Source organism: Echiichthys vipera, assembly GCF_963691815.1.
Source record: "Echiichthys vipera genome assembly, chromosome: 5".
NCBI classification, from domain to species: domain Eukaryota; kingdom Metazoa; phylum Chordata; class Actinopteri; order Perciformes; family Trachinidae; genus Echiichthys; species Echiichthys vipera.
The window spans coordinates 16930445-16944900 of NC_139830.1; positions in this window are offsets into that span (position 1 = coordinate 16930445).

Here is a 14456-nt window from a genome sequence, read left to right on the forward strand (position 1 = left end):
ATACACACATACACACATACACACACATACACACACACACACACACACACACACACACACACACCCACAAAATAATAATGATGCTCTGAGGATTACTTTGAATTGATTACAGCAAATTGACTATAACAAATAGCTAAGAGCCTGGAATAAACAGCACACTATTTTCCTCTGTGTATTCAGTTGCAGAAATTGCTCGAGTCATTTCATGCTTTAAAACCAGAAACACACTAGAATCTGCTGCAACTTTCTTACAGCATGCTGTTTTTTGTCACATTGTGTTGCGCATGTTGACACTTATCTGACTTTGGTTTGATATTCCTTTTATGTATCCGTGTACAAGACCATGACTGTGCTGTGTTATTATGCCAAACTCTGAAAGCTTAATCCTGCTGATCTCTCTGAAGAAACATCAAAGACTAATTGTCCAGTGGTGGAAGACATGCACAGACATTTTACTTACTAAAATTAGCAATACCAGTCTGTAAAAGTACTCCAGTAGGAGCCAGACTGTTAAGTAAAAGTACAATAGTATTACCAGCAAATTGTACCTGAAATATCAAATGTAAAAGTACTCATAGGCAGAATGTACCCCTCACGATTATATTTAAGAAATACTGATGGATTAACACAGCTGGACAAGTTAGTCAGCTTGCTAAATGTTCGCTTAGTTGCTAACGGAACGGAATGTGTTTCTACCATTGACTAGAGTTGTGCGTTGGATCTTTCTCCTAGTTTTATACTACACTAAATGTAAGAGCTTCAACCAGCAATGAATTAAAGAATTATGCTGCAGCGTTAGAAACCATTATGCGTTCACATACTGTTACTGTACTAAGGTGAGATGCAAAACAAGTTTCCACTCTGTCATAGGAGTATATAGTAAAAGTCGTAGACAAAACGTACTGGCTGTCTAACCCGTTCTTCACATACTCCAACTCATTCCTGCTCGATTTGTACCACGCATCGGAGTATATTTGATGGACATCAAACCAAAGATTGAATCAAACTACTTGGCATCTATAAATGTTGCATTGTCGCCATTCTAAAATGTAAATATAAAACATTACATTATTAGTTCCCATGTTTGTATAGAGAGTAAGTTCAGTTGAGTCTGACTGAAGTTGTTCACAAAACATACAGCTAGTTATAGCGGGGCGGCCGGTGGCTGAGTGGTTAGAGCAGCCGACCCATGCAAAGAGGCTAAAGGTCCTTTAGGCAGTGGCCGTGGGTAACAGCTTTTAGCCCAGGTTAGCTTAAGGCTATGTGTAGTGGTATAACTTACAGTATGTCTGTCTCACACATACTATCTGCTTATGATGTCACCTATACTTTTATCATATCCCTTAACAGACTGCATCTAGAAGAGGCAGTAAAGATGAGGTTTCCAGTAGAGCTGTCACAACTGCAACATAACTAAAGCTAGGGTAGCTTCCTCCATTTTGGTAATTAGAAACTATAGCTGATGGATAAATGTAATGGAATAAAAAGTGAATTTACCCCCTCTACTGCAGTTGAATATAAATATAAATATAATAGTTTATCTTTTGATATCTCAACATTCTTTCCTTCCTAACGCCTTTCTTTGTCTTTGTCTGCCATTTCTGTCCTTTCCTCAATCCTTGTCTTTCTTTCCCTCCTTCTTTCCAGCCTTCTTTCACCACTGGCTGGTGTGTTTTCTCCAGGACATTTCCTATCATTGTTCTTCAGCTCACAGCACCATGCCTCTATGTTTCCTGCCCCGTCTCAGTCTGTGCCCACGCCCATTCGTCTTACAGCCACCTGGCAGCATGGGCTGCCTCTCAGCATTTCCTCGTCTGTTGCTACTCCATCGGCCCAGGCCCTTCTCACTCGCTCAGCCCCGTGCCCAGGGAACCTGCCGGGCTAATTAAAGAAAAACAAACTCTGCGCTTTCCACCCGCTTCTTTGCAAAACACTGCTTATTAAGGAGCAAAAATCAAACTTCATGATTCATTAAGAAGAGGAAGTCTGAGCAGACTGGACAGATCAGTGAGACTGGAGAGATGGAGTGAGGGAGGAAGTGTGTGTGTGTGCGTGCGTGCGTGTGTGTGTGTGTGTGTGTGTGTGTGTGTGTGTGTGTTTGTGTGTGTGTGTGTGTGTGTGTGTGTGTGTGTGTGTGTGTGTGTGTGTGTGTGTGTGTGTGTGTGTGTGTGTGTGTGTGTGTGTCCACCTGAAGTAATTTTGATAATAATTCCCTGCACTAAACTGGTACATATGGTTTGTTTTAATATAACCCTGCCATGTAATATTCTTTTTTAACTTTTTGATAGCAGACACATACTTTTTCTTTCCTTTCTACCCTCTCTAAGGTCTGTTATGACTTCTGTCCTCTTTGTCTTCAATGTGAGTCTGTAATTTCCTCTCGCAAATGTGTTGAATGAAATACTGAAGGGAGTGCTGAGAAGCTAACCACACCTGTTTTGGTGTTACAGTATAAAATACAGTACGACAAAGTAAGGAAAGCACAAGATTTTATTGTGGAGCATAGGTCTTACTAAATGCATTTGTTAGTTTTTTTTTTTTTTTTTTAAGTTTGTGTGCCAAAGTCAAGTATTCACCCCTTTGCTTCTGTTCAGCTCCAGAGCCACACACAAATGCTTTCTCATCATTTCATAACCCATGTTGTTAAACGTAAAATTTTTCCTGTATTTACATGCTTTGGACATAAGAAACATTAAAATATGCTCAAACTATGTCTATATTAAGTTCCATCAGTACATCTTAGAGTAGGTCTAACCATCTTCAATCGCTTGTCCCTATAAGGGTTGCGGGCGGGGGGGGGGGGGGGGGGGGGGTGGTGCTTGAGCCGATCCCAGCTGACATCTATCGCAGGGCACATAGACACAAACATTTAGAGTCATCAATGAACCTAACATGTGCATGTCTTTGGACTGTGGGAGGAAGCCGGGGAACCCAGAGAGAACCCAAGCAGACACGAGGAGAACATACTAACTCCACACAGAAGGGCCCCAGCGGAAGACCGCAAACCTCTTGCTGTGAGGCGACAGTGCGAACCACCACACCAATCTTAGAGTAGGTGTAATTTTTTGATCATATTTCTATTTTAGGGGGTTGAGGACCTTCTATCAGACTCTTAAATCATGAAGAGATAATATACAGCATCTTATGATGATGTGAGTCCAGTCTCATTCATGCAAACAACACAATTTGTTTAATGTCTATTTGTCCTTTCGACTTTGTACACCACTTTGAGTACTTAATAATAAAATACAACATAGACTCAACAGATTTTGAATTATCAATCACAGTAATCATTCATGTGAAATACTTAGTCGACCAAAACTTACGTACGATTTTGGTGCTTAGTTGATTTAATTGACAGATCTGTAAAACTGAGATTCTGAACTGAGAGATGTGCTCATAAGTTTCTTGGAAAGAAGTAATTCAGCATGAAATTACCAATCCACTAAAGAGATCTTACAGCGTGCTCACACTGTCCTTTTGGCCGCGGCCAAAACCGGTTTTTCAGCTAAAGTCTAGTACCTTTAAGTAGTGTGGGCGCACCCGCTCCGCGCTCAACTGGGGCCAGCTGGGCCGCAACGGCCCGCTTGAAAGAGGTGGGCTTTAGCGGAGCCGTTTGCACATGTACGAGCACGAGCGTGCGCACGTGCACGCGCACGAGCACGAGCCCTACGGCAGTAGCGTTATGTCCGCCTGTTCGGACATGTAAATAGAAGGACGGACCATGCGCGGACATTTAACAACAACAACAATGGTGGTGAAAGGTTCACGTTGTGTTTACTGCAGATTTGGTCGGATGAAAATATTCAAAAACAGTCGACAAGACGCACAAAAACTCCGAGGTCTATGGAAAGATTTGTAAACAAAGCCACACACGCGATCAATGCGTGTGACGTGTTACGGCTTGAAGGCGTATGGACAGCAAGAAGTATTGGCCGAGGCCCTGGTAGTGTGAGTACAAACGGGGCTGGGGCGCGGGGGGGAGAGGGAGGGGGGACAAGTACCCTAAAGTCCGGGTCTCGGTCCGGGAGGATAGTGTGATCACGCCCCTAGTCGACTAACACCAAAAGTCGACTTATCCACCAAGAGGTGGCAGCCCTACCAAATGAGTGCATTATCAACTGTGAAGATATTTTACTCAGAAAGTAATGACGCTAACTGATCTATCATTTCAAGGACTTGGTTTGGAATAGAACTATTATAAAAACTCTAATGCTAACTTGAATTGCAGCATTTTCATTTTCATATTTGTCCTGAGCCGCTCCTCCAATATTTCAGTACCACTTTACTGTCATTGGCAGTAGACTGCAAGAGTTTGTCACAATTAAAATTAGCACCTACAGGCGTTAATAACTTCCTGTATGGCAATAAACTATTTCAAATGAACTATGTTACATTTATTTATACAGGCTCCGACTGCATTTACAGTGTTAACCCAAATCTCCATTTGTTTCGGGGTTGGGGTGGGTGGGTGGGGTTATACAATCTCCAATATTATGATGCAGTACAGTATTGTTTATCTATGCATGTGCACATGTGTATGTAACTGTGTGTCTATATGTGTATGTGTACTGGCATGCATGTTTACATATGTCACCAACATTTTGGACCTTTACATGTGTGTAGATGTGTCAGCTAGCGTGAGTCTTTCAGTGTGTACTGTACTAAAATGTATGGTACAGTGTATCAATGCGTGTGTGTGTGTGTGTGTGTGTGTGCCCCATTCCTCTTTTCTCTTCTCTCCTACAGCTTTCCTCAGTGTGATGTTTTCCTTTGGCTCTAATGAGTTCTAAGTGGCCAATACTTTCTTCTGCAGGAAACTCATGTCAAACTAATTAACTTTTAATGAGAGGAAACCCACTGATTAGAGTGTTTTTCTTGGCAAACGAGCCTATTAATTCTGTTGGTTTGAGCAGCAGGGCCGAGGAGTCGGGAAAGAAGAAGGCCTCTCTTCAGCAGTCTGAACACACACACACACACACACACACACACACACACACACACACACACACACACACACACACACACACACACACACACACACACACACACACAAAGCTCCTGCCCGAACCCCGGCTCAGTCTGTTTGGCCAGCTGCTGAAGCTTTGAGTCCACACACTCTTTTACATCCTCTATCCCCCCACACACACACTCTATTGCCATGCATATCTCCCCTCTCATCGCTGCCCAATACTGCTCTCTAGTGACTGAAAACATTCTGGAAGATGTTCTGTGGTTGGTCAAATGTTTTGAGCTACAGTTTTGTCTATTCACATTTTTAGGGTATATCCCTCATAAGTGACTTCTCTGTCTGAAGACACTGAAGAGAAATGAGAGAAAAATAATAAATGTTCTACAAACTCAACAAACTAATAAAACAATTCAGGAAAAGTTATGTATTCATTATTTTTTTTCAAGTTATGATTCCCTGGACCACCTTTATCCTTCCACGCTAGTCTGTTACGTAGATATGAAACAATCGGTAGATAGATCTATTACTTGATCAACAGTAAACGAAGCGATAATCAATTAATCAATCCAATCCTTTTTTTTGATGACAGATGACTTGTACTATAGGAAAGTCATTTTATAAACAAGACGATTAATCCAGAATCAGCAAATTAGTTTTAATCTTAAAAATAATTTCTATAATAATTTCTTGTAGCCCTTAACTGTGAAAGGCACCTCTTTAGCCATTTTTCTCTGCTCAGCAACAGACAGGCACCAAATAGAAATCCAGATTTAAAAATGCATCTGCCAAAATTATTAGTTCACACGTGCTTTATAAAGTCAATCTTAGGCAATCAATTTATTACTACAAATGCATTTCTGCAATGGTACAAAAATGCAATGGGTTTCCCATTAATATCCCTTAATGGGAAACCCAGTGGAGATTAAATGCAAAGATAAAGGCTACAGTAGATACAAGACTGATAACATGGCACTCAGGCAGTAATTTAAATTTAAGAATATTTGACACAGATGTCAGTTACTCCCTTTGTGGGGCAGCATGTGTCTGAATTAGGCTTCTGTTATAAATCTGTGTAATGTTAAACTGGCAGTCACATGAGGGACACACATTAGGGGGCAATATTTCAATGACACATTTTATACTGTTTTTCAGCGTGTCTTTGTGTGTGTGCTTCACCAGGATTAGCAATGGGCCTATTTGACTTGTATTTTCATATCAGAGTGGGTTTAACTGCCAAAAGACCACATTAGAAAGTACTAACATCTTATTACGGCGGCATTTAGATCCAGTGGGAGCAGAGCACCGCTCTCTGCCATTCCCTGGAATCCCGAGTGGGAGCGTTTGATGTGCTGTTCGGAGTGGGCCTCTCAGAACCTGGAAAATGTGCCTGTTTCATCTCTCAATTACTGTCAGGGTTTGAAGTACTGATGTTCTACCTTTATCTGTCACAATATGGCTCAAGTTTGTTGAAGTATCTGTAAAAAAAAAAGGCACGCCGCAACGAGTCCAAAAGAGAACGAAAGGGAGACATGCAGTCCCGGCAGCTGGTGCCGTTTCAAAGCCTGCCCAAGCCCTTAAAGATGAAATCCATTTTGTTTCAAGTTCCGCAACCAGCTTGCCTGATGAGGGCTCTAGGGGTGAAGAGGGAGAGGGAGAGGGAGAGAGAGAGAGAGAGGGAGAGAAAGAGAGGGAGCGATAGAGAGAGAAATCTGTTTGATTTGTCAGAAGTTCTTTAATTTAATCTACAGCTGTCAGGATGCTGACGATCCAGACCTCATCACTGCCTTTTATCCGCCTGGTTTCACCTCGGGCACCAGACACTCTTCTCTACAACACACACACACACACACACACACACACACACACACACACACACACACACACACACACACACACACACACACACACACACACATGCACACACACACGCACACATACTCACACACACACAGACACACACACAGTGAAAGAGAGAGTGAATAAGAGAGGATGAACACAGTATTAATTTATTAAAGAACACAAGAAAAGCTAGAAAGTAAGAGTACAAAACAAACGGAGAAAGGCATGTCATCTCATATCTGGGTTTCTGTGATGGACTCAGACAGACACTCTGGCTGACTTTGTAAAACTCCAGTGTGTCGACAGAAAAAAGAAGAAACAAAAAGATAAAGAAAGAAAAACCAGAGGATGAGAGCAGGCTACAGTATTGCCCTGTGGCAGAAATTGAAGTGAGCATAGTAAGTGAGATGGATATACCAATGCATACAGTAAGCACACACATTTACTGTATATAGGGACAATGTACATGGCGAAATACATGCACTGGGTGTAAATTGTCAGGATTTATCTATGTCTGATCTTATATTTATTATTAAAGCAGAGGTGAAACAATTAGTCAATGTATCAGGTAGTTGATTAAATAATGAATTAATCATTTAAAAATGCCAGGCACTGTAAAGTTCCAGATTCTCAAATGGGAGGATTTGCTGCTTTTATTGATTTCATCTGACAGTTTGGGACTTTTGGTTGGTAGGGCAATAGCTTTAAGAAACGGCAATGGCCATTCAAATGAATAATTTGTATTAATAACACTAAAAGCAAGACGAAAACTTAAAAGAAATGTAAAAAGTGAAAATATGACCAGGCATTCGGTGAGAACTCTCGGTTTTAAATGCTCATACTAATACTCAGAGCTACTGACACGCTCCTGATATTACTAAAAATGTATTGAACAGCATTATATGAAACACCAAACAATTGTGTCTGTTTGTGTCCACAGTGTAGTTATGTATCAGGTGCATACCTCCGCACAAGTCTGAGTGTAAATTCCTTTAAGTAGATGTACAGACTGCCTCTTATAATTTATGAAATAACAGGTTCGGCAGAATTTCTGCACTGCACATGTATTAGTGTGTGGAATAACAACAGGCTCTTTATAAGTTGATTCATCTCTGACAAACAGCCAATCACCAATATCAACTTACTGTTTACTAGGGCTCAACCGATATGGGATTTTTGAGATCTGTTCCGAAAATGATTTTAGATGGGAACCACTGTTAAAACACAAAGGAGAAGGGGATATGATATCAAGTCAAAAAACAAAATCAACACGCAGTCGGACATGTCAGTTGACAAGCTAGGAGACTGACACCCAAGGTTGTTAGCTATGTCAACATTACCTCACATAGCTCATTTGGAGAAGAACTGGCTATGCGCTCAGTGTGTGTTTGTGTGTTTTTCTCCACTAAATCCGCTCACTAATCTGCTCTCACTGCACTGACCATCCCATCCACACTGCCTGTGCACATACGTCACATGGGTTAGCTGGACTCTGGTGTATTTCCTGTGCTTTTCGACCACGTCGGGAATGAGATGCTAAACACAATGTTAGAGATGGGCCAATAAAGAATCATAAAAGTGGCCGACCAATATATCGGTCTGGTTCTGTTTACTGCATTTGCATTTTATGGCTACTTTGCAAAATTCAGATTATGAAGGAAAAAAAAACAGTGATAAACATAATTACTCAGTTTGTGTAAATTAATCAGACCCTTTCAAACCTCAAGAGTTAAGGTTGTCTCCAGGATGAAGACACAAAAAGTAAAGAGTAGTAAAGGATTGGAGGTCAAATGTGATACTCAGAGTGACTTGACAGATAAAGGAACAACCCACATGTATGTGAACTGTAAAATTACAAAAAGTATGGACTGATAATAAAACATTACGTTTGTTGTCAAAGCAGCTCCAGGCCTTTTCTCGTGAAGGTATCACGGATAATCTTGCAACTTTTGTCCTCCATTTCTTTTTACTGTTGGAAAGGGGTTGCTCAAGTTCACATCTATTGATTTAACTGCCTGACATGCTGAGAATTAAAAATATAACTTCAGCTATGCAGGGGATTTTCCCCTTGACATTGACAGTTGGAGGCGCCCCATGTTCAAAACCCTCAATTGTCCATATGTCATTTGCAAATGTTCTGTTTTCAATTTTCCTCCATTATTACCTCTCCCCCTACTTTTTAATATCACTGCACTCCTCCCTCCATCTAAGTCTCTCTCTGTGGTTGTATATCCACCATCAGCTTGACCTCTATGGGAAAAGCTCTCGTTTCTCGTACTCTCTCAATCTTACACAAGTCCAGTCACTTATTCTCCTACACATCGTATCCACATCTCTCAAAGAATCTCTCACACATTCAACTGCATACATGCAAGCATCAAACCTACGCACAACCTCTTTCCCATTTGGGGACCCTATTGCAGATGGACACACACTCCTTTTGTGTTAGCTTGTGAAAGAGGAAATTAGACTTAGACACTTAGGCAAAGCCTGTTGTGCAGAAATGTGATCCTCCTGCTCCCATAAGGTTTCAAATTGTCTTTTTTTTCTTTCCTCTGTCCTCAAGATAGTCTTGAATAGAGGGACCTGTGGACATTGGAGAGGGCTATCTTGTTATTGAATCTGAGGACTTGACAAGAAGAATAGGCTGCTTAAAGCTGCACTATGTCCAACCCCTGCCAGAAGAGATCCAGTATTTCACCAACCCTCTTCACTCCCCTTTTTTCTGTCTTGGCTGCTCTATTTTCTCTTTTCCATACCCAGCATTTCACTTTCACCTCTTACTTAACCTTTACTGTCAGCCATACAGGACTGGGATTGGGGTAGAAGTCGCAGTGCAATCATAACTGTCTGGCTGACAAATTATGAGATTAATTTATCAATTACGAGTACACCAGCACTTATTTCTCCACTACTTTACTTATTTTCTTCAATTCTGCCCTCTTGCCTCTATCCCATCTTATAAATCCACCCGCCTCTGTCTGCAGATCCAAAGCCTAAATGTCTGTCAGACCGCATACGATCTTGTCATGTGTCCAAATAGTTTTTCCACTTTCTGTGGACACTTTATTAGATGCACATACTCAGCAGAGGAGCAATGTTGGACTTGTTAAATGTGCAAATCACTCATTATGTTTTACACTTGGACACAGGGTCTAAACACGGTCCTATCTGCCAAAGGCTGATAAACTGAAAAAATGTACCAGCCAAAATATCTTTAGCTGGCCATAAAACTGCATAAGATACAATGTCATTAAAGAAAGGAGCAGGTCCTATTTTTTGAGTACCTGCGGAAAACGAATCTCTCCCCATGAAAACATGTAAAAAGCTGATGCAAAACACGATCAATCAACTTGTGTGTTGTAGTAATGAGGTTTTTACACATTTGGTGAGTGTGTTAATTTTGGACCCTGCCTGGAAATAATAGTCCCATAAATATAAAGATTATCTGTTACATAGGCACATTAAAGCTCTGTCCATTTCTGTATTTAACATAGTGTAGACACAGAAAAAAGAGGGAAGTCTGTCTATTGTTGGAGCTTCACAGTGGGTGAACAGCGAGTTTAGCCCCAGAAACCCCACATATCACTTCAAAAGCCCCACCCTCAGTGAAACTTCACACAACCTTCCAACTTTGAATTCTAAGGTAAGAATTGAAAGGTTAGCAGATCAGCTAAGAAAACAAATAAGACAACCTTAGAGTTAGTGGAAGGCATATCCAACCTCTTTTGGCAGAGACTTTCCTTCTGCACCACTCATGAGTGTCCGTGCATTATTAAAGTGTGTCATTAAAGTGTGTTTCCACTTGTTGTCAGGGCTTAGGTTAGGTTATGGTTATGCATCACAGATATGACCTATAAGTGTGGGTTAATGTCTTAAAACGTCAGAGAACTGAGGTTATTTAATCTGTTACTTAATTTGAAAATGTAATCACTTACTACACTTTTTCAATCCCATTACTGAATAATCATCACCAAACAGTACTGGAGAAGGCTGCACTCTTCAACCACATGTAATCAACACAAGGTAAGAAATATTTCCCAGGAACTTGGTCCATACTTACATGGTAGTGTTATATTATTCATGCAGAATTCATGTGAGAATTCAAGATAGATATGGTAGATAATATACTAATAGAAGCCCGTTTTATAAACCTTTTCAAAGTTGTAAACATAAATATTCTAAATGTGTCCAAGTTTGATTCCTGTTGCAGTGAATGTGAGTGATATCAGCTGACAGGAAGTTAACAAGGACCAAGGCTGTTGCCTAGCAGTGGAATTACAATAGTAATATATATAAACATTTACAAATCTTCATAATATGAATGAATTGATTTGGACTGTCAAGTCATAAATATGGGTCCTGCTGGTGATGGAGTTACAGTTATAGATTCACAACCTCTTTGTTAAACCTGGCATTTAAAATCATCTGTATTTATAACTGAATTATAATGATACAACTTACAACATGAGGATTGATGCATAACTTGTTTCAGATATTTGGACCTAGAAATATTTTCTTAATCTGGCCAGGCATGTTAGGCCATTTTTATACCCATGTGTTGAAGTTGCAGCAATCTGCTGGAAACTCAAACTGCCATGGCCAAGATAAACAGCAATAAAAAAATTGTTACAGGCAACTAAAACAAGACAGACGTGACAAAATATGTCACATCCGTAATCTGAATTAAAGAGTAATGTAATGAAATAGTTCTGTTTAAAAGGCTGATGTATAGTTCCTGGAGTTGGACTGTTGAGGCTCATTTATCAAGCCATATTAAAAATCACTTAAGTAACTTTTAAGTTAGTCAAACAGTGACTGGACCACACAACTGTGTGTTTGTCTGAATAACACATACTAAACTTAGATTACATAAGTACAAAGTCAACCTGAAGTGGCCAGTGAGTGTGTGTGCATGTATTTCACTCTATTTTAGTCTATTCCAGATAGTTCCATTGGTGTGATTTAATTGTTATTTGTCCCTAAAGTCTTTATTGTGAACTCACTGAAATAGTTAATAGTATTTTTTTTTGTTATATATCACGTAGTGTATTGTGATTGTTCTGCTCAGATCATAGACCCACTGGCTCATCTAAGCAAAAGCTGATGTGTTACTGCCACCCAGAGGTCACTGGTATAATGATTAGAATCAGAATCAGAATCAACTTTATTTCCAAGTATGTAAACAGATTACATACTATGAATTTGACCTGCAGATTTTGTGCATAGCGGATACAAATATAAATACATAATTTAGCAATAGATATAGAAAATATAAAGTTCAATGCGCATATGTTTAGGTGATGGTGTTAATGTAATGCAGCATGAGTATGTGGACGTTAATACAACGTGTAAAGGGGTGGCAAGGCGTGGGGTGGGGGGCAGTGAGAGGTAGTGCGTATCAATGGGGGGGGGGGGGGGGGGGGGCAGTTGCAAACGGGAAGAAGCTGTTCTTGTGGCATGAGGTTTTGGTCTCAGCCTCTTGCCGGAGGGGTGTCTGGGATGGGAAGGGTCTGTCATGATCCTCTCTGCTCGCCTCAGAGTCCTGTAAGCGTGCAGGTCCTGGAGGGACGACAGGTTGCAGTCGATCACTTTTTCAACGCAGCGGATGATATGCTGCAGTCTGTTTTTGTCCTTCCCAGTAGCAGCAGCGTACCAGATGGTGATGGAGGGGGTGAAGATGGGCTCAATGATGGAGGTGTAGAAGTGCACCATCATTGGGTTCAATTTCTTCAGCTGCTGCAGGAATTACATAGTTGTGTACATAGTTGCACCTACCTTAAAACTAATTCAGTCTAATACAGGGGTGCCCAGGGCAGGAGCTCTCCAGGAGCAGGATTGGGCACCCCTGGTCTAATACAACAGAAATGCACTAAATCCTTCCTTCATTAAGGTCATAATGTTCTGTATTTGTTTAAACTTATTTAGAGATGTGTCGATTCAACTTTCTTTCTGGAGGCTGCAGTTTGTGATGCTGTGGAAATGTTATACTGACTTGTATTTCTACTACATTGTTTATATTTTGTGATAGCCTTTATATGGAGTGCACAAGAAATCGAACCAATGTTGAATCAATACCTTTTTACATACAACTATACATTAATCCATCACAGAAGGATTTAAGGTCCACTTAACTGGCAACTGAGTCCATGGACTTTCACTTAACATTCAGGCCTTCAAATGCATCATTATCCACTCAACACCATCATAAGTTGTAAGATAAATGTGTGGGCCAAGAGGTTCGTGTGATGGGACTGTAAATCATTATTACATTGTTGCAGAGTCAAAGGGTTCAGTCTATGTAGAACATCCCTTTTAAGATTTCACAAGAAGACACCATCATGACACTTAGGATTTGCAAATGGTGGGTGGGTGACACAGAATAATGAAAACAGAGTGCAGTTAGAAGTAAAATAAGATGCATAATTTAGTGTTTACAGAGGGTACCTATAGTGCTAGCCAGTCCTTTAAGTGTGTATGATAAAGACTTGCATTAAAAAATACCAAAGAATTGATGTACGATGGTAAGAGACAAATAAAATCCAGTGTCTATCATGCCTGTTAGAAAGCGAGGGCCATTCAACTTTTGAATACAGGTCATAGTGATGAGTGCTATAGTTGTCACCTGTAATAAATCTCAGGGCTCAATATAAAGTGTCAAGTGGGTGTAGAGTTGTAGCTGATGTATGCATGTATAAAACGTCTCCATAATCTAAAACTGACATGAAAGTTGTCTTAATACGTTTCTTCCTGCAGTGGAGGAAAGGATGATTTGTTTCTGTAAAGGAAACCTATGTTTTTTCTTAGTTTTGTCACCAGATTTGACACATGATGTTTGCCATCAATCCAAATTCCAAGATATTTGTTCTCTCTTTAAATAGTTGTAGCATTATTAGTGGAGATAATTTGATTATTGTAAGTGATATACCGTATTTTGATTTGGTGAAAAGCATACATTTGGTTTTATATATATATATATATATATATATATATATATATATTTGTTCTTTTTAAAATTGCAATGTTCACATTTTAATGTTTCTCTTAAGTTATCTTTACTTATATGTGTATTTAGGCTATATATAGGCTATATAGACTATTTTAAGAGAAAAATCACAAATGTTCTCTATATATTTTTAAGTTAAACGTGACGTATTTTAATTTTTAACCTATATATTAGAGATTGGTTGAACTGACCCCCCTCACGTCTTACTGCTTAACATGCACACAAGAGGGAAGCAGAGTACTACTGTAGCCTACTGCCTTAAATGGGGATAAATAGTGTGTTAAGCCATGCTTCAAGAACGCAACTTGATTTTTACTCATCTACGACTAACCCACACAAACAAGCATCTATCTAGCAGCATCTTTATTACTCTAAAATAGCATGTGCATTGTTAACAAGTGCTGTTAAACAAGCAGTCATGGTCCGTCCTGTTTTGCAGTATTACCTCCCTTTAAAAAGTAACTCTTGATTCAAAATGTCTTAACCATTTCTCAACGCCCCGCGTCGCTGTTGGCCTGTATGTCTCCCACATTTCAACCTACTGTAAATGCTGCGCCATCCCTATGCTCCAGCCCTCCTTGGTCGTGACTGGACTGCTGATGAGTAGTTGACATTTCAGAGCTCCCCTTGACATGCTTT